This window comes from Stylophora pistillata, chromosome 9, assembly GCF_964205215.1.
Source record: "Stylophora pistillata chromosome 9, jaStyPist1.2, whole genome shotgun sequence".
Classification (NCBI taxonomy): Eukaryota; Metazoa; Cnidaria; class Anthozoa; order Scleractinia; family Pocilloporidae; genus Stylophora; species Stylophora pistillata.
Window position 1 is genome coordinate 21,500,201 of NC_142527.1, and position 19,985 is coordinate 21,520,185.

A 19,985-nucleotide genomic window follows, 5' to 3' on the forward strand; every position below is an offset into this window, starting at 1 on the left:
ATTTTTGACAAATTAAAAGTTTGTTCTATGGGCCAACCCTTTGACTTCAAAAAACAGAAAGTGGTTGCATCGTGCTTTCACAGAAAAATTCTGGTAACAGAAGTTGTACTTTTGCAAACGATGAAATTGTCATTATTATTGTCATAAATTCTCGGCTAACTAAATTCGTTTAGATTTAAAAATGTTCCGTTTGTTAAATTCCCGGTTGCATGAAGTACAGTTGGAACATCTGCTGGCTGAGCTTTGACAGACGACTTCATTCGGACTTCACTCAGCTGGACTCAACTTTACTTGACAGCCACATATCTCAAGTTTTCGTTTTACCTCCCTAGCTTGCCTTTCTGGAAGCCAAACCTGAACATTGGCAGGGACATTTATTCCACCTCCACGTCGCCATCTTCCCTTTGGATTCTCAACTGGAGGTCCTGTCACAGCTCTAGCAAAATGAGCAAATACAATAATGTTATGAACACCACACTGAAATAACAATGTATGTGTTTTCAATAATTTCAATAATATTTGCTTGCCCGGATTGTTTGTAACAGTTTTAATAAAAAAAAAAAAATTCACTAACACTGAAATATCTGCATGTAGTGGCCAAAGAGGATCCACGAGCTTGGACTGTAGATGGCCGAGTTGTCCACGATGGTCCACAACTTTAAACGCGTTTCCGCATTCTCCCCTCTTCTTGGTTGCAATGAACACTTCACCGACGTTCACCTCAAAACGGCAAAGATGAGAGCCTTTGACGATGCACCTTATATTCAGTAAAGCCTCAGCCCGGACGTCTTGCGTAGACATTACACGGAAAGGCAATGACGGGCAAGTGGGTAATTCGAGTACGCGTACAACAGAGTATATTCTTTGCGCTGAGAAGTCTGGGTTGGAATTGTTTTACCAATTTCGTCCCCAATGCTTCCTAAAAATAGCGTATGATCGGACAGGTAGTGTGCGTGACGTCTGTCTCGAGGTACTGTGCCAATCGATGAACGATTTTTTTGTGGTTATCGATTGATCATCGATTGACAAATACCAATCGATACCAATTAACTAATTTTATCGACTGATATCGATTGATCGATTGGTTTTCCGATCATCGATTTCCATCGATTGGATACCCCGGGAATATTACCCCTGAAAAACACATTAAGAAAACGTATAGAGCAGTATGGGCAATATCCGTATTGATGTTAGGAAGTAAAGGTTAAAGATCGACAAACAGAACTATTGAAATAATTACCACAGACATCCTCCAATGGACTTAAAATTTTCAAACTGAACTGGGTAGAGATTATTTTTGAGTAATTTACAAAATTTAAAAGATTTCTACCACAGGAAAGACTAATCTTTCAGTTACCGCGTGTGAAAAAGTGTAAGGAATTCGGGGTTGAAAAATCGCTTTCCGACTCAAACAACAGAATTTGGTACATTTTTTTCGCAATGGACGGTCTTTCATTGGCCAAAATTTCCCCTTACTATAGGTACAAATTGTCGAAGAGACTTAAGAGTAGAAAGTGATAATTTTGACACTTTTTCGCGTAAACTGTTGTTTATTTTTCATTGTTATGTGATCGTTGCGAACGAGGTCAGCGGTTACGATTCTCCAATAGTCTCGTGTAACGCACGCGTGAAACACATGGTCGCAGTACGTTTTCATGGCTGCTCGCTTAAGTTATTGCTCTTGTTAGATGTTTAGTTCCTAAATACAGGATTGATTTGAAACTTAATGTCGTCTACTTGTTCGTTCACAACTACTTCTCTGTCTTCGCGACACAAATCGAAGATATATCTTTTAATCCACAAGAGTGTTTGCGTGAAAGTTAAATTTTGCAAATCAGAAAGGCAAATTTTTCAGAAATCCCGTAAGGCAACGTTGGCGTATTCTTCTCTAATTTACAACGAGGTCGCCTTTTAATTTGTTCTTGCATCGACTATGTATCATCAATGATTTCGTCGAATTCAGGCCGACGGGCGGCAAAGAAAGCCTATACTAATTTACATTGACAAATACCGAAATGAGGAAAGATTTAACGTACGGTAACAGAAATATCACTTAACTGAATACTTCTTGCTACTTAGATTTTACGGTATAGCGCCTTGGCGAACTATCTTAGACTATTTCGTGAGTGAGTTCCAGAGAACAACTTCAGCACCACACAGGGAGAACCCCCTTACCGCCACAGAACTCCAACTTTCTAATGAATGTGATTTCGTGCTGACCTCGTTTCACCATTTTGGCAGCTCAATCCCCTTAAATCGACGAATTTTTTCGTTGTTCATGACAGGTGAACACGTTTTTCACCTTCTTTTGGCTTTTTGGGGCCACTTTCCGAGGTTGTTTTGTTTTTCCGGGCCTCTAAGACCGTTAAGCCCTAGTTGATGCTCTCGTTTGATAATCTGCTAAGCATTTAAATCTTTGTTTTTCCTGGCATTGGAAAACCAAGAACAATTCGTTCCGCTAAAGAGAATCGTGATCAATTAGACGAGTCTAAAAGGAGGGTTAAGTGCCCTTTTATTAAGTTATGCGTGTAGTTCTGCTGAATTTACCTTTTTTTAAATTGATTTTTTTGTTGCTGTTTATACAAGCCTACTCTTAATACTCTAATACCTAAATGGTTAGTTACCTTCTGCTTTCGACTCAGTCTTACTGTCTTAACGTTGGCCCCTTTGGAATAGTGTACAATTTTTTTTCTTGAAATAGCAAAGTCCAAAAATCGTCTCAATTCAAAACTATTCCTCAGCGAAATCTAGTATTTAATTAAAACCACGTATTGTAGGCGTTCTTTTGGAATTTCGTGATTGACAAGAAACTATTCAGAGAGCTAAAATCATATTACTTGCCCCTAACCTCTTTAGATAACAACAATGAGAGGCAAAAGTAGCTCGCACGATAAAAATAAATTTCCCTGAGTTATTTGAAAGTCCTTCAAACATTGTTTTAAAAATTAAGCATTTTGTTAACACCAGGCAACATAAACTGGGACGAAAGGGGGAGAAATAAGAACGTTATAGAAAAAGATTTCAGTTTTCGGAGTTATTCGAGGAGGATTTCATTTGTTTCCTTGTAGTAGCAGAGTGTGCTTGCTAAGGCTTTCGCTTGTTGTAGTCCTCCTCATTTTGTTGATATCAGAATATTAGAGAGAACGAAGAGACAGAAATAGGTCGTGGAAGTTTTGTTACTGTTCATGCACCGCACTTTTAATGGCCTATTACTGGGCAGTAGTTTGTTTCTCTTCTGCTCTTAAATATGAGTAAGTCTATGCAGTCGTTAATTGACTCCTTTTGTTGTTCTTTCCACTCATTTTCACGCAGGCAGTTTTCAGTTAGGCACATTTTGGTTACTCATTGACCTCTCTTCACTAATGTTGCGTAAGCATGTTCTACAATAGCTCTGTTTCTCATGGCATAATTTCAACAATTTACAGGCAATAATAGCGCTTTTTGAACTCGTTTTAGCGATACTCGATAACTCCGTGACTACTAAGCTGTGACAACTGATGGCCTGTAATCATGTCTATGATAATAATTTTAGTGGGATGTGTTGCAGCCGAAAAAAGGCCCACTTTCAATTATTACGGTCCGGCTCAGGGAATTGGCGCGTATTGAATGTCTTAAATAGAAGCAAGACCATGCAGTGGCTAGTTGCCCTCCTTCCAGTCGTTCTTAATTTTGAAATTGTTCCTTCGCAGGCGGTTTTCAATACGGCACATTAGCTCCCTTCACTAGTGTTACGTATCCAGTCTCAATATGATCTGCACAGGGTACTGTTTCTTATGGAACAATTTCAAAAATTTACACGCAACAGTCGCACTTTTAACCTCATTTTAGCGATACTCGATTACTGCGTGACAGCTATCTCTTTTACGAGAACCTGGAATTGTTTTGATAGCTAGATAATCCAACAGGTACAGTGCACGCCATACGTTATCAAAGTATCAGCATACTAATGCGAAAAAGAAGCAAAAAGAAGCAAAAAAATTGAAAAGAGAAAGAAACAAATGCAATAGCTACCAAATAACTTAAAAATCCTTCTCTAATCTCCTTCATAGAAGGAAAATTTTTTCCACAGAGAAATATTTCTGTTGGTCTTGCAACACATTGCTATGAAGTAGGATGTGAACAGATTTCAATAATGCCCATTTTGGCTGCCTCTTAACCTCCTTTTGGTAGGGTTGCGTCACCAATCTGAACATGTTTTAAAATCTTCCTGTTTCTGATGGCATGATTTCAATAATTTATGGGCAACAATCGCGCTCTTTAACCCCGTCTTAGCGATACTCGACAACAGTGTAACGACTAAGTCTCTTCCAATAGTTATTTTGATACATGTAACAGGATAAGCCAGCATGTCAAAGAATCAGTGTACTAATGCGAAAATGGAACAAAACTAAGCACAAAAAAGGTGAAAAACAACAGACGCAGTAGCTAACAAGTACCAGAAGGTCCTTCTTCGAGCTCCTTTAAAGAAAGGTCCAGAAAGGAATGTTTTTGTTATTTTTTAAACATATTTATATAAAGCAAGAAGCAAAAATTTTCGGCATTGTTGCGTCAGTGGCATACTCATAAAAAAAAAGAAACAAAATTAAGCGAAAACAAAAACTGAGGAATAAAAACAACAGACAAGGTAGCTTAAAATGCTTCTTCGATCTCCAACAAAGTAAAAAGCGTCACAAAGAAAAGTTTTGTCGGTCTTTGAATACATTACTATGTAGCAAGAAGCAAACAGATCTGAGGGATAATGCCTATTTTGGTTGCTCCTTAACCTCCTTCACCAGTGTTGCGTCTCCAATCTCAACATGTTTTTAAATCCTCCTGCTTCTAAGGGCACGATTTCAACAAATTACAGAAAACAAGCGCAGTCTGTGACCACGTGACAACTAATCCTTTTCCAAGAATCCGGAGTTATTTTGATAACAGAAAAATCCAACAGGCATGGCGCACGTTACGCAATTCATAAAAAAGGTAGCCAAAAAAAAAAAAAAAGAAACCAGGCACATGATGCAAAAGAGAGAAAATTAAGCGAAAACTAAAAAGGAGTAAACAACACGTGCAGTAGACGACAAATTTTTGAAAAAATCCTTCTCCGATCTCCGTCAGAGTAGGAAACAAACATGTTCAACAAAAGGGCAAGGAGGTGACTATTGCATTGTTTTTCCAACTTATTAGTTATAGTACCTTCAAAAAGCAGCTTTGGGTGGTACAAGCCTAGCCACGTTTCCATCAGATATATCAAGTAACTTCTTCCTCATTCCGATGGCATCATTTAAGCTTGTTCCGACCGCTTCTATTCGCATTGCGCTCTGAGAGCTTGGGACCAGAGGAGCTTTCAGCAAGCTTAAGGTTGTAACTTGTGCATATATATACTGCCACAGAATGAGCTTAAAGAATTTTTTCGGGCTCTTTGCTTTCCTAGTGATTTCACTCCAGCTGTGTCTATCAAGCGGTAAGTGTCCTGTTAATTTTGTACTTGGTTTGATCTGATAGTTTTGTATCATTAAGACAAACGTCAGTCTAATTGCCAGGTTGGCTGATTATGCCTTTGTTTGATTTTGCTAGCTGAGGTGCTCGGTACGTATTGCGTTTAGTAGTATTATCTCTTGTTATCTAAGTATGAGCAATTTTAAAAGTTTTGAGCTGGTTTACATTTTAGAAGAATCCAAAAAGACTAGACGAAGTTACCAATCTGAAACAACGCCCAGTGGGTGTAAAGCGGCTCTCAGCTGGAGAAAAACCCACCTCTGCGAACTAAATTGATTTAGCTTCTTTGCCATAAAAAAAATCGAGGCGGACAAAATAAATTGCCATATTTTTTGCCTTGATTATTTATTTTCTCTTTCAGAGTTACGCAATTTCTCATCCTGAGGCCTCAAAGTCACCCGTAGATTCTTCTTTTCAGTTTTATAAATGTGGATGAATCGATGCATGTCAAGATCATTTTACCTAATTAAGGCTATAGAAGCAAGAATTTGTTCGCGGACGCAACAGTTTTGGCTTCAAATAATCTGTTCTGACGAGGGTAAATTTGCCGAAGACATTGATTATAGCTAGCCCCAGTTAAATTCCAACATTTTCCTTTTCTTCGGCATTAATGTTGATTACCTGTTTATGTTATTCGTTTTAGGGGATGTCTACCAAGCTGGAAAGGCTAACATAACTGACACCTCCCAAAACAAACATGGTTGCCAGTCCGTCTCTTTCAAAACGCAGTTCCAGGGCTCAGGTGACGTCAAGGTCTTTGTTACTCTTAGCCATGGCAACAAATATATCAAAATCCACGACCCAGCAGCACTGTGGGTAAAATCAGTCTCTACGTCAGGATTTAAGGTTTGCGTTCGCGAGGCAGGAAGTGGTTCGGGAGGAAAGTCTGTCATTAACTGGCTCGCCTTCCAAGGGTCTCATCAAGGAATCAAGTCTGGCATCGTTGACTTCGATGAATGGACTACAAGGACACAGTGCAAGCGAGTATCGATCATTGATAACCACAGTAGTGTAAGTCTCATTCGCAACTTGTTCAGCTAAAATTCAGCCAAAGTGAAAACGGTCAACATCAGTACGTGGAATAACTTTCGCTAGCAAAAGCTTGATTTGTTAGCCAGCAAAATAGATCATTTTGAAAGATGGTGGCCCCACTACGTTTAGGCTGCCAATGTTCTGCTGGATTTGACAAATTCAAATTAACGCGAACTCTATAAGAAAAAATTTCATTTAATATTAATTACCGTTCTCTCCTCATTTTTGTATTTATTTAATTATTTATTTAATCATTTGCGATTTTTAAACCTACGGTTTCAGTGGGGGCCTTTAACAAGAATGGCAAGGCCAGAGATCTACGTTCCCTACTGTTTGCGAGAAATGTGAGGGTTCTTAAACCTTTCATCTGATCTGAAAATTGATTTACCTTCTATCACCAACATCGGATAGCGAGAGATTAAAAGTTGACTTTCTGTTTCTAAATCTCTGGTTTATTTCCCTCTCATTCAATCACAGGGTTTCAAGAACAAGCCACAAGTTTTTATTACTGTTCAGCATAAGCATGCAGACAGACCGTATGATTCCATGAATCTTTGGCTGGAAGGTGTCAGTAAAAACGAGTTTTACGTCTGTATGAGAGAGTTCATGACATTTGATGGCATCCATTCGGACCTAAAAGTGGTATGCAATTGTCAAAATTTAACGATAAATGGATTGTATTACTCTCTGACCGTCAGGATCAGTAAGCGAAAGAATCCTATTTAACGCATTGAGGTCCTTTGTTGGCACAAATTTCGTTTATTAGTTGTTTAATTCTTTGCTGTTTGCAATTATTAATTGCGATCATTAATTTTACTTGTGATTTTATTTTTGGAATTATTTTTTCCTTTGGTTTCACCAGCATTGGTTTGCATATGACGTTCTACCTTCAAACTGGAACTTCACTGAAGAAGGGAAGATTCACTTCGCCGGAAACGGGGCTCCATTGCGAAAAAATAGTTATGCTTTTTGCCAGGTAGGAATTATTACCTTGAATTGTATTGTTTTAGTTCGTCGCTTTTACTGTTGTTGATCGGAACTAAGTCGGTAATAGAGTTTACTTGTTTAATTTTAACATTTTAAACACATTGAGGCCAAGCGAGCACTCTGCAGACTTATTTTTTGATGAATAGTTCTACCGTAGAATAGTTAAAATTTTTGTATTTTGTGTGCCATATCAGGATTTGAAGTTTGAAAACCCATTTTACGAGCCGCCTACAGTCTTGATATCCGAAAGTTATGAAAACACCACAAGAAACAATAGAATCTCAGAAGATCTCTGTAACAACGCTGTAAACGTTTGGATAGAAGTAACAAATTTATACCAGCTACTGTCTTACTTTCCTTGTATCCGTTATTTGATATGTTTCTTTGTTTTGTCTTCTTTTTTTGCCTTTTTAGTTTCTCTCTTTCGATGTCTTTGGTTTGTTGTTTTTTTTTTTGCAAAAGACAAAGAAAATTTATCGATAACGCAATTACGGACTGTAATATAAGGTACACAATGTAAAGACGAAGGTATTAGTTCAAACAGATATCATCGCTTTAAATTCCGTTGAAAGACTTGTAATTCAGATTTCACTTGTATTCTGGGGAGGTTGACATTTTTTTAGAGTAATGAATTTTCCTTTTCCTCCACCAATGGTTTCCTAATATCCTTTGCAGGAAGTCAGTCGGTCAGCGTTTAAGGTTTGTTTGAAGGACAGCCAGGGAATAAGCAAGACTCATAACCCTGTAACCGTAAAATACGCTATTATTGGAGGTGGGCAATAGACAGATAGTTTAAATTGTTTTACTTAATGTCTTTCCAACAATGGCAAGGCGTGTCAAAAATTACTAATCATTCCCAAATTATGGGCTTACAGAGGGACTTAACTAAACTAAGATGCCAGTCATCCAAAACGTATCGAAAAACGTTTTGAAAGTTTGTCTTACAAGGAGACTTAAGATGTTTTCCTTTGGTTTTAACACCGATTATTTGATGATAATTCTTTCCAGTAAGTTTAGATCAGTTTTAGACCTACAATGCTAGCAAAACTAAAGCTCTAAGTTCCCCTTTTATTTTCGTCCATATTTTGTGATCGAATAGCTAACAACATACCAAGATTCACGTATCTACAGGACTATTTTATCTCAGTCTAATTCTCTCTCTTATATAACCGAATGTACAGATTCCTCCTGAAACTCTGAAGAAAATGAATCTTGATATGCTGATTTCTCGTTAATTAAAAAGGGGTCTTCGCATTTAATTGCTCACAAATTTTTTTAAAGGTTTCTTTTTATTTTCAACTTCAAGAAAGAATCAAGGGTGTTTCTTTGAGGTTGCAGTATTGCAATAAATATCTCAGAAAAAATGATCGCAACATGTTGAGATGACTTACAATAATCTTAGTTGATTGATGTTATAGAAAACAAAAAAATCTCTCACATTTACTTTAATAAAACAATTTTAACACTGCTCACTTGCTGGTTATATTTTGATACTATTCCAAAGACCTTGACCCGTGCATCAACGTTACATGCGATTACTTTGCTGTCTGCAAGGCTTTCGACGCATTTGACGCCCGTTGCGTGTGCGAAGAAAACTGCCCTTCGTATGAAGAACAAGTGTGTTCATCTAACTCGACTACCTTCAAAAACAAGTGCATATTTGAGCTGGAAATGTGCAGACTGAAGAGCAACCACACTCTATATCATCCTGGAAGTTGCACGGGTAAGAGGAGGTGTTTTTTCTATTTGCGATCGTTTGCATGTTTTCTTCTTATTTCTCAGAGGCACCCAAAAGAAGCCCACTAATGAATCGTGAATACCACCGCTTAATTCAAGAAATAATTAAGCACGAGGATACGCCACTATACGGGTGTAAATTAACTGGTACTTCAAATAACTATGACAAAAATCGGTTTTATTGAACTTTTTCTCTTGGCATTGGGGTATGTTTTGCCACCGATCATAGATTTTGGAGTGTATCTAGTTTTTCAGAAAGATGTGTCATAAGATATAAGGGTATTGACGCCAACCAGGCTTTGTAAGAGAGAATGAAAATTATACGCATCGCAGCACATGGCTGAAGCTTAAAGTTATTTCAATGTTGCTTTAGGCTTTCCTGTTCAGAGGGGAAGAGTTGAACTGAAGAGAGATGTTTCCTGGGCTGAGACAGCTTGCGAGTTGGTGACCTTCCCGCCATTTTCGTTCTATCCAGATAAAGAAGTGCACGTGCAGATTACCACCAATCACTGGAACTCCACCAGGAGGAATTTCGTACACGAAGCCACTGTCTCGTGGGTGGAAAATGTCAATTTCCAGAATTTCAGGGTTCGTTGCTCTTTAATTACTTCAAAGAAATGATTTAACTGGCTATACTTATACGAATATGTCACTTGAAGGTTGATTTATTTTAACATTGGCTTTGATTTCATCGAAGTTTATAGCACCCTTTCTCGTAGACCCCATGTTCACAAAAATTTGTTTTTTTCTTGAAGGTTTGTGCAACGGCTGCAGGACGAAATGACCGCGGTACAAAAGAATTCACGACTCTCGACTGGATGGCTTACCAGGAGCTCCAAATGGAGGTGTAACAGGAAACACTCGTATTCCAGAATGGTGGACTGGAACGAAGTGCAAAGAAATTAGTCTGCCAAAGGTGAGTCTCCTTTTATGTCCGTCCTTTAACAAATGGTACACACAACAGCGTACACTATTGAGTTATGGATGCACGCGGGAGGTTGCTAAGCACGAAAGAAAGGTAAGAGTCGCGCGAGGCGATAGCCGAGAACGATTCTAGCTTCTTGAATGCTTAGCAAACCTCCCAAGTGCATCCATATCTCTTTTGTGTTCACTGTGGCGTTTACCATTTGTTTTATGACATAAAATTGATGCATTGTAACAAAAAGGGTTTTCTTTTATTTAACAAATCTTACGTGACCAGAAAAAACAAGCGCGCGCGGAAAAACAGTCTTTGCGTTTGCTAACGTCAGCAGCGTACATCCATGGGCAAATGGTGGACGCTGAATTGACCAATCAAAGCGCGCGCTTTACTTTGGTTATGTTATAAGTTTGATTGGAAGGTTTGTATATGGTTATTTCTCTTTACAACGACTATAATAAAGTCAGTCGTAACACCCTATGACCAACCTCTCTAACTGGTAACCAACAACCGTGAATTCTTTACAAAGGATAAATTTGCAGCTACGCCTTTTATTCTGGCGACAGCAGATCACGTTTCTTCAGCTTACAAGCACGATGCCGCCAGTCTATGGATAGAAAATGCTACCAGTTCTACCTTTCACATTTGCCTCCGAGAGTTACAAAATTATGATGGTCTACATGAGGACATCCTCGTGGTATGTACCAACTCAATATTTGTGAACGGTTGAGTGCGTTTATTCAGAAATTCCAGGTTTCGAAGAGTGTTCTTGACAGTGTTTTTTAATTCAACACCACATAAGAACGATTTCAGTAAGTAAGTAAAACCTTTATTTAAACACGATGAGTATTGAAGCTATGCAGCTTGTGGGTACGTGTAAGAACAAGAATTTTAACTTTCACCCATCCGTAACTGCTCTGTGGTAGCGGCCAACTCGAAAGCTTAGCTCCTTTGGCTACTACACACTCTTTCCACTGCTTTGTGTAAATTCATGTATAGTTAGAACTCTCTTCTTTTTTTTTTTTTTTTTTTTTTTTCTACTTTTTCTCTTTCTCGTTGTTGTATTTTTAGTAGAATAAGTGTAAATAAAAAAGGATGAAGAATGAATGAATGAAGAAAACGAAATCAGTTTTAACATTTGCGTGGTATATTCCGATAGAAATTGCCGAATTTTCATGGTTTATTGTAAAGAAACTTTGTGTTAACGCGTGGTTGATTCTTTCTTTCTAGAACTGGATGGCTTTTGAAGAAATTCATCGCCCTCTTTTCACTGAAAGTAGAAAAATCGACTTTCCTAACAACAAATCTGTTTCTGCAAACTACAATGGTGCGTTCTGCAAGGTAGGCTGCACATGAGGATCCATGTTGAAAGGGGAGATATCAAAGCCTGTGAATGTGTGGCCGAGGAAGTTTGCCGCGCATAGTCTGGCTTCTGCTCCGATTTAGTATTAATACCTCTGATTACTTTGTCAAGTTTCTCTTATTTTATCACTGTGTTCATTCCTCACCTTTGAATTAGAATAAAAAACAACGCCCAGTTTAGTAATGCCACGTGATTGAATAAAGATTTCAGTAAAACAATAGTAGCTGACAGACGTCCAGTTAACAGTTGTCTTTCTTGGTTTGTTTTCTTGTATGATATTACTTGGCTGTTTCTTTGACACCTTTGGTTGCTTTTCCTTGCAGGACGTCCAGTTCGTTAAAACTTATTATAAGGAACCTACGGTAATAATCACCGCGAATCACAATTCAGAAGGAAACAATCTAGAGCCAAAGTACATATCTGTTACTGCATGGATAGAGGTGCTTTTTTGAATTTTTTCATTTTCAGTTAACTCTTTGCTAAGATGTCTAATGTATATGCAGGTTCTTAAACCATTAAGTAGGGCCAACCGTAACTGTATTGTATTGTATTGTATTGTAATCTTTATTTAGACACGATCAATTCATCAGCCTATAAAAATACATATCACATACGCTAAGATATTTAAAATTAAAACTACATACTATAACACTAAAGCTGTTTTCCGTGAATGCCGTGCGTTAGACTTTAAAAATGTCATTGATCTTACGTTTAAATAACCCCAGAGACTCTGTGTTCCTTATATCGCGTGGTAAACTGTTCCATAATGTGGCGCCATTGTAGCTAAAGCTTTTTCTGTAATAATTAGTGCGCGGTAGTGGAACATTAAGCTTATTTTCAGAGTCCCTGAGGTCATAAGCAGAGTCACGCCACGTAAACTTTGAATATAGATACCTTGGAGCTAGCCCGTGCAGACATCTAAACATCATGGTGGCTTTATGGATTTCCTGCTGGCGTGCAAGATTTTTCCACCCTAAAAACTCGAGTAGCTCAGTTGCATCAGCATCATAGTTAGAGAATGTCAACACACGGGCTGCTCTATTCTGCAATTTCTGCAGTTTGTCTCGCAGCGTTTTCCCACAGCTACCCCAAACAATGTCACAGTAATCAAAGTGAGGTTTTACTAAAGCTTGGTAGATGAGATGTAAGGTTGATGCTGGGATCAGGTGCCTAATTCGCTTTAGGGCCCCGATACCAGAGGCGATCTTTTTCGTTAGTTTTTCGATGTGACTATGCCAATCGAGTTTATCGTCTATTATTACACCAAGCGATTTTGTAGCTGAAACCTGGCTCACTTGAGTATTGTGCATTCTAATTGTTGGAGAAGCTGTGAGAGTATTCAGTCTCTGCCTCGACCCTATTAGCATGAATTCGGTTTTAGTCATGTTCAACGTGAGTTTGTTCGCTTGTAGCCAGTTGAAGACGTTTTCTAGGTCTTCATTTAGACAAAACTGAACGTTCTCAAGATTGCTTCCCGCATATGTGAGGTGCGTGTCATCGGCATACATTCTCGATTTACAATTTGATAAGCAATTTGGAAGATCGTTGATATATAATAAGAACAATAATGGACCGAGGATGGTCCCTTGTGGGACGCCGCAAGTCAACGAGTAGCTACTGGATAGCGACCCGTTGACTTGATCCCGCACGGCATTGACGGACAGCACATTATCTCATTCTAGGTGCGATTTAAAATTATTATAAAACTGTCGACAAAGGATGGATTGGATTTAAAATGTTCAGCTGAATGCTTGCCACATGCAAATCCTCTTCTGGATGGGGATTTCCTTCTAATTTTTTATTTTATCTTATTTTATTTTGCAGCATATCAAGACATCAGAATTTCGTATTTGTCTCAAGGAGTTGTTCGCCGATCAGCATGACCCTGTTACCGTGTCTTACGTTGTCTTGGCGGGTAAGCACAATTACAAAGTTTTCATTGCACAAGTTATCCTACTGAATATTTTGGCAGACTGGTGAATTAATTATACTGTGTATCCGATGTTTCTTTGGTTAGACGTTTGCAAACCAGGCTGGTCTTACTTTTCTGGCTTTTGCTACTCCACAAGTCAGTCATGCAAAAACTGGACTGAGGCGCAAAAAGCCTGCCAACTCTACAACACCAGCCTTATTACAGTAAAAGATCAAGAAGAAAATGTCTACATACAGCACCGTCTGAATGGCGACAAAGGATGGATTGGATTTAATGACAGAGACACCGAGGGCACATTTGTTTGGGCTGGTAACCAGTCAAGTAACTTCACTTACTGGGCTCCTCGTCAACCTAACGATTTCAAATTGAACGAAGACTGCGTTCACACCTTGGGAGTTGGACATAAATTTACATGGAATGACGTAGATTGTAAGAGCTGTCATAATTATACATGTTCAGAAGGTAATTGCATTTTTTCCTTTTTCAAGAACGTATCCCTTTTATGTTTAATGCGACCGAAAGATCGACTCATGGCCTTGAAGATCAATTTTTGCTTGTTGAATTAGAATTTGGAATGGTACAGTCAGCAATGCAACCCAGCTCCGTCCCTATTTTTCTTCATTCCTTCTCTTTATCTTTACTTTTAATGGCCTGTCAGTTCTTGCCAGTTGTGTTTGATAGCTTTTCATTAGGTTAATTTCTTTTTAATCTTTGTTTTTGTACTGATCTTTATGTTATTGCTTCCTCATTCAAGTTTCTTTCTCTATTGTAAGACCTTGATGAATGTACAGGAAATAATCATGACTGCGACAAGAATAATGGGATTTGTACAAATACACAGGGATCATTCAACTGCCATTGTGCCGGTGGGTTTAAAGGAGATGGTCGGAATTGTACAGGTAGGGATTGAGGAACTTACTTTCAGCGAATTCTCAATCTAAAAAATCAGCTGCACAAAAGGTCATTAATGGAGTCTGTGCAGTTTTCATTCATATTCTTATAGATAGACATGAGTTAATCAAATAAATCTATAGACTAAGAAAGGCAGATTAATTGGACCTGTAATTTAATAACATCAAGTCGGCAAAATGTTTTCCTTGGTAGCTATTGAGAGCAAAATACATATAGGTACAAGGTTATCGCAAAAACTAGATATTCACACTGAGGGAAATTTGAGGCATTTCCCACAATCCCTACTATCCTTTCCCATTGTTTTTGTTTTGTTTGGTTTAGTTTTTGTTTTTCAATAGTCATTTCCCAATATTTCATTAATTGATTGACTTATTGAATGCGTGAATGATCGATTAATTGAATAGTTGACCTCTACTAAAGACCAAGTAACAGACTGACTGACTGACTGAATTATAGATCCATTCAGCGACTAACGGCTGGATTGAATGTGTGGCTTGCCATCTTCCGCTAAATCTCTCCTTCGTTATTTCAACGCAATACAGACTAACCGGTTGACGACGTAATGCTGTAACTTAACAAATCTACACATGTTGTAACTCAGGATGGGTTTCCTTTTTTCCCTTTTACAGACATAGATGAGTGTTCTTCAGGTCATGGATGTCATGGTAATGCTACGTGTAAAAACACTGTTGGATCGTATACATGTGCTTGTAATAATGGTTACACTGGAGATGGAATAACCTGCACAGGTACATTTTACACTAACGTTACAAACTCTCAACGGTGCTTCCCAAACTCAGTGAACATGATTTTACACGTACCCCTCTAAGCCTTTAAATTTCCACACTTAACCAAGAAGTTTTCGCCAAAACGGTCTTCAGGTCTTTTACCTACCTATTCAAACATCGACTCCTACATTCACCAATATCTCCAAGTCAGATGGAAGAGACCTTGGGAACGAAAGGTTTCATTTTAGGATGTTTAAAGTCAGTTGGAAAACAGTCACCGCCTGACCCACATTGAAATCATTGATTTTCATAGGTGATCATGCCAGTGAACTTCAATTTGTCCTCTCTTTCTTTTGTAGATGTCGATGAATGTACAATTAACAATCATAACTGTGACGCCAACGCGAAATGCACTAACACGCAGGGATCATTTACTTGCCAGTGTAACAATGCAGCCCACTACTACGGCACTGGGACAACCTGCGATACTTACCGTAAGCCTTTTCGTTTTTCCACATTTGATGGTTGGCTTTTTGTTTGTTTCTTTTTGCTTGTTTTCTACGAGTTTTTGTTTTGTGGTAGATGCAGTGGCATGGGATCTGATTTAGTATCGCTCTGGACTTTTTATCATAATTAAAAAAGTGTTTAGGCACACAAAAGATATTGTGATAAGACGCTATTCGCTAAAACAGTGCGGTTTCTTCACCTCTTTACCTCGCAGGGGGCCTTGGACGCTCATCTATCCTAAATGGAGACCACAACAAAATGGCCCGTTTAGATTCCTGGCTTCAATCTCGCTTGCAGAGTCAGTCAAGAAGTTACTGGAGCCTATGCTATAGAGCCTCTAGCTATGGGTGGAGTTCACGAACATTTCATAGCTATTGTGATTACCGTGGAAAAACAGTTACCATCATCAAAGCTCATGGTTACATATTTGGCGGTTACACTAGTCACTCATGGGGATGTAAGATCCTTTATTTTCATTATCTCATTTAAATTTGATAACGATATGAAGCCATAAAAAATAACTCTTTCGTTAAAACTGCAGTAACAAGCAGTTTTTGGATTGCCAGTCGTTTATTTGTCGTAATACTGATAAATTGCAGCCTTTTAGCAAATCACACTTACGCAACGCAAACTTTTGCGTTTATTTAAGGTTATAGCCAAATTTATGAGGAAGATCCTTGAATCGTGGGATTGAAACGGACAATTCCCTTCCCATTCACGTTTCCTATTAAGTTGGTTCCTTGGTTTACAACTGGAGTTACAAACCCCAGCTAGCTTCTTAATTCAGTAATTTATAGAAGTAACTGTGGTGATCCAAAGATTTGAATTAAGATCCTCAATACAATAATTAAATCTAATTTTCTATTTACGCGCATTTCTGAACTAGACAAAGAAAATGATGAAACTAGTCTCCAAGTTTTGCTTTTAAAATCATGTTGTCTCAGAAACTCGATTATATTAGCACTGGCGTTATCTTTCATTACTGTACAAGCCTAGTCTAAATTATGACAAACGGTTGCAGGGTCAAGGCGGCTTTATTACTGAAGATGAATCACTGCATAAATCAGCAAAATAACAAGAATTTCACTCCGCAACAAAATATTACGTTATTTTTTACACTTGCGTAAAAGTGTACTCTGTAGTGGAAACAAAGGAAAATATAAGCATTATCAAAAAACAACTAATAATGTTTACACAGAATCGGAACCGAGCTTTACACAATTGTATGTGACTGTTCAGATATGAAAGGGTATGAATGATGCTATCATAACCTTAGCTTCCACCTGCTCCATTCCAGGCTCCATCCCATGGCAGTGTACTGTTTAAGTGTTAAATTAATTACCTGTTAAAATGTCTCTACACAATAATTTGGATATATCAACAAAGTTGAAATGGTAAATTAGCCACCGTAATGATTACAAAAGCTGACGTTTCGAGCGTTAGCCCTTCGTCGGAGCGAATAGAGCAATTGTGGGTTGTGTGTGCTTTTAAAGGCAGAAAATGGAGCTACGCAGTTTTGTGTGAATTTCTAACTAAATCCATTCCATGTCTGCTTTCTTTCAGGGAGCTATGGATACAGCTATTCATCAACTGCTTTTATATTTTCCCTAAAAAACTATTACGGATATGGATACTTTAAAAAGAATATCTATTCCGGGTACCGCCGCTATGCAACATACAGCTATTACTATTACGGTCCGACATTTGGTCATGGACATGATATTTACGTTGCAAATAATGCAAATAGTAACTATAATTCCTATTTCAATGGTTGTAACACTTACGGTGGTTCATACTGTAACAACAACTTGTGGACAGGAAGTCGTAATTTCTGTGCAGATGAGATAGAGGTATTCTATGAAACGACCAGTTAGAAAAAAATCTGTAACAAATCACATAAAGATATTAGCGTGGAACATTCGTAATTACCCTTAGGTGTTGGACTAAATACGCAGAGTATCTCGGGCCGTAAAGTGCAATTTAAAAAGGAGCATGTTCATCATTCTTTAAAAAATATGTATAAGTGAAAAACATCGATTGAAATTATCTGGCACGTATGTGTCGGTAGATCTTAGTATTGTAAGGACATCCGTCAGACACATTTTTCTCTCGCGCTTACTACCGTACTAGACTGAAAGTTAACACATCATGTAGTGAGAAATAAATGTGAATGATATGAGAAATACTCACGTAAATAATAAAGATTGCAATGATATTGTCTAATTACAGAGCAGGTGTTTTTTAATTAGTTGATCTAGGCACGTTTCTCAAAAAAAAGAACAATGTTCTTGTAGCGGAAAAAAATTTAAAGGTTAGTAAACAAGTCTTCCATTCACCCTCTCAAAAAAAAAGCAAAAACAAGGCAGATCCAAAAACCTTAAACATTAACTAGTAAGGGAAATAAATATAAATTTTTTATACCAAGACCACTTTTGTGTGAGATAATTTTATAAAGGGTCTCTCTCCCCCACAAAAATTGTAATGAATCGCACATTCGAATTCCGAGAATTAAACCTCACAATTTTTAGACTTGAAAAATCTCCCCTTCGTACAGGGAAATATTCCGTCAATTGTACCATAAAAACTAAAGTGACTGTTTATATTCCACAGTCGGGTTATTAACTTGACAGAGGCGAAATAGTCACCGACACTTTTCTTAAATTTAAGTCAGTAAAGGTTTTTGAGGGGGTATGGTATTTAACAGCAGGTGTAATTTAACGATGATCTCCCTTGGACTGTGATAAACAAAGTTCATTGTCTGGTAAATTATTCGATTTCCAGACAGGACTTAAGTAGCAACCTGAGACAAAAAGAAAACAAAGAAACAAAATTTTCAGCGAGAGAAAGCACCGCAGTTTAGTACACGTTTTTGTAACCTAACAATCGATGTTTGGATCGAGTGAAATTGGTTTGATTTTCGCATTATGACGAATGTCATAGCGTTAAAAATAGACGACAATCAGAATTTGGGAACTTCTGGCTAAGTTTTATAATCCAAATTGTCAGCGTCATGGTCTCCTAATAATTGGTTTGAAAACAGGAGACAATTTTCGAATCAGTCCACATTTAACTTGCGATGATTCCCGAGGACCCCATGTTGGAAAAAGGGGGAAATGAGTCCAGCGTTAACTGTGAACTTTCTATCGAGAACTTTTATTTAGTTATAAATTTCTTGAAGAAGAGGCAGATAGTAAGGTCCTTTGCATCGCAAAAATAAATAATATGAGAAGTTTTTAAGCTAGTGTTTTTTCTTACACGACTGAATTTTTTTTATTCAAGTGGCAAAAATAATCAAACAATGTTAAATAAAATGAAAAAACTTGAGAAAACGCATGGTGACCCCTATTTTTAATGCCATCGATCAGACTTAAATTTGGAATCAATGTTTGGTCAAGCTTTCCGAACACCTCCCTGTAAGTAAATAGATTGACACGCACGCAGCTTGATTGTCGACTTGCGTGAGAGACGCTCCCTACCCTACTAAGTAGCATTCACAACAAATGATCAAACTGAACTTTCAGAATTTTCAAGTCGTATTTTCCGCCGTTCTTTCCCCACCGGGTTAGACCTTCTGGAGCTCGATGAAAACTAAATATGCTATCGAATACTCTGTTTCGAAAATAATGGATGTCAAATATTTCACTTCCAATTCCAAAATCGGACTACAATGAGAGATCCGATAGCTTTTTTTCCTTTAGTTCGTAATATTCGTAACTCATCTGAGTGCCTCATCGCTGATGTTACTTTAAAGAATTTTATCGTTACCAGTATTCTTTCATTATGTTTAGTGACAGAATAGATAGCTCTATAGTCTAGAGTTCGTACGCGTCATGTCGATTAGAATGGGGAGCGGTCAACAATGCACACTTAAGGTCATAAGAATAAAGGAATTGATCGACAACTAAAAAAGTTCTTGATAGTTAAAAAAATTCTCCTTGTCAGCACCCTAGGAAATGTATGATAGAACAAAAACGGAGAATTTGTATTTTTACCGTAGTTGGCGCTAAGTAATGTCACAATCTGATTGGCCAGTTTGCCTAAGGCCTAAGTCGCTAGGAGTACGAAAAAGCTGCTCGCGTGAACGCGTCACGCAATGCCTTTATCAGCTTTCGAACATGGATAACTCGGAAATTCTGACGACGATAATGGGGTAAAGAGCCAATCGACAGTGCTGCACCTTGTGAGTCCTCAAAATTTTGACCACTGTGATGACGGATATCGATGTTGATAAGCGTATAGACCACGCTAATCCACTGTCGATTTGTTAAAATGATTTTTAAGGTGTAAAGGTTTAAGGACAGACTGACAAAACCTATTGAAATAATCACAGGCATCATCCAATGGACTAAACATTTTCAAACTGAAATGGATAGAGATTCCGTCTCACCA

The 19,985-nt window shown here is 38.0% G+C and overlaps 1 pseudogene across 1 annotated transcript; it reads left to right on the plus strand.

Moving 5' to 3' along the window:
• Positions 1-5,289: 5,289 nt before the first annotated feature.
• On the plus strand, positions 5,290-17,824 carry LOC111344485 (uncharacterized; annotated as a pseudogene). The gene is made up of 19 exons (XR_015991998.1): positions 5,290-5,443; positions 6,122-6,489; positions 6,988-7,152; positions 7,373-7,486; positions 7,692-7,820; positions 8,173-8,269; positions 9,002-9,220; positions 9,608-9,822; positions 9,990-10,150; positions 10,683-10,850; positions 11,384-11,494; positions 11,840-11,956; positions 13,341-13,431; positions 13,534-13,911; positions 14,223-14,348; positions 14,991-15,110; positions 15,449-15,583; positions 15,811-16,053; positions 17,160-17,824. The product of XR_015991998.1 is annotated as an uncharacterized LOC111344485 (transcript).
• The last annotated feature ends 2,161 nt before the right edge of the window (positions 17,825-19,985 follow it).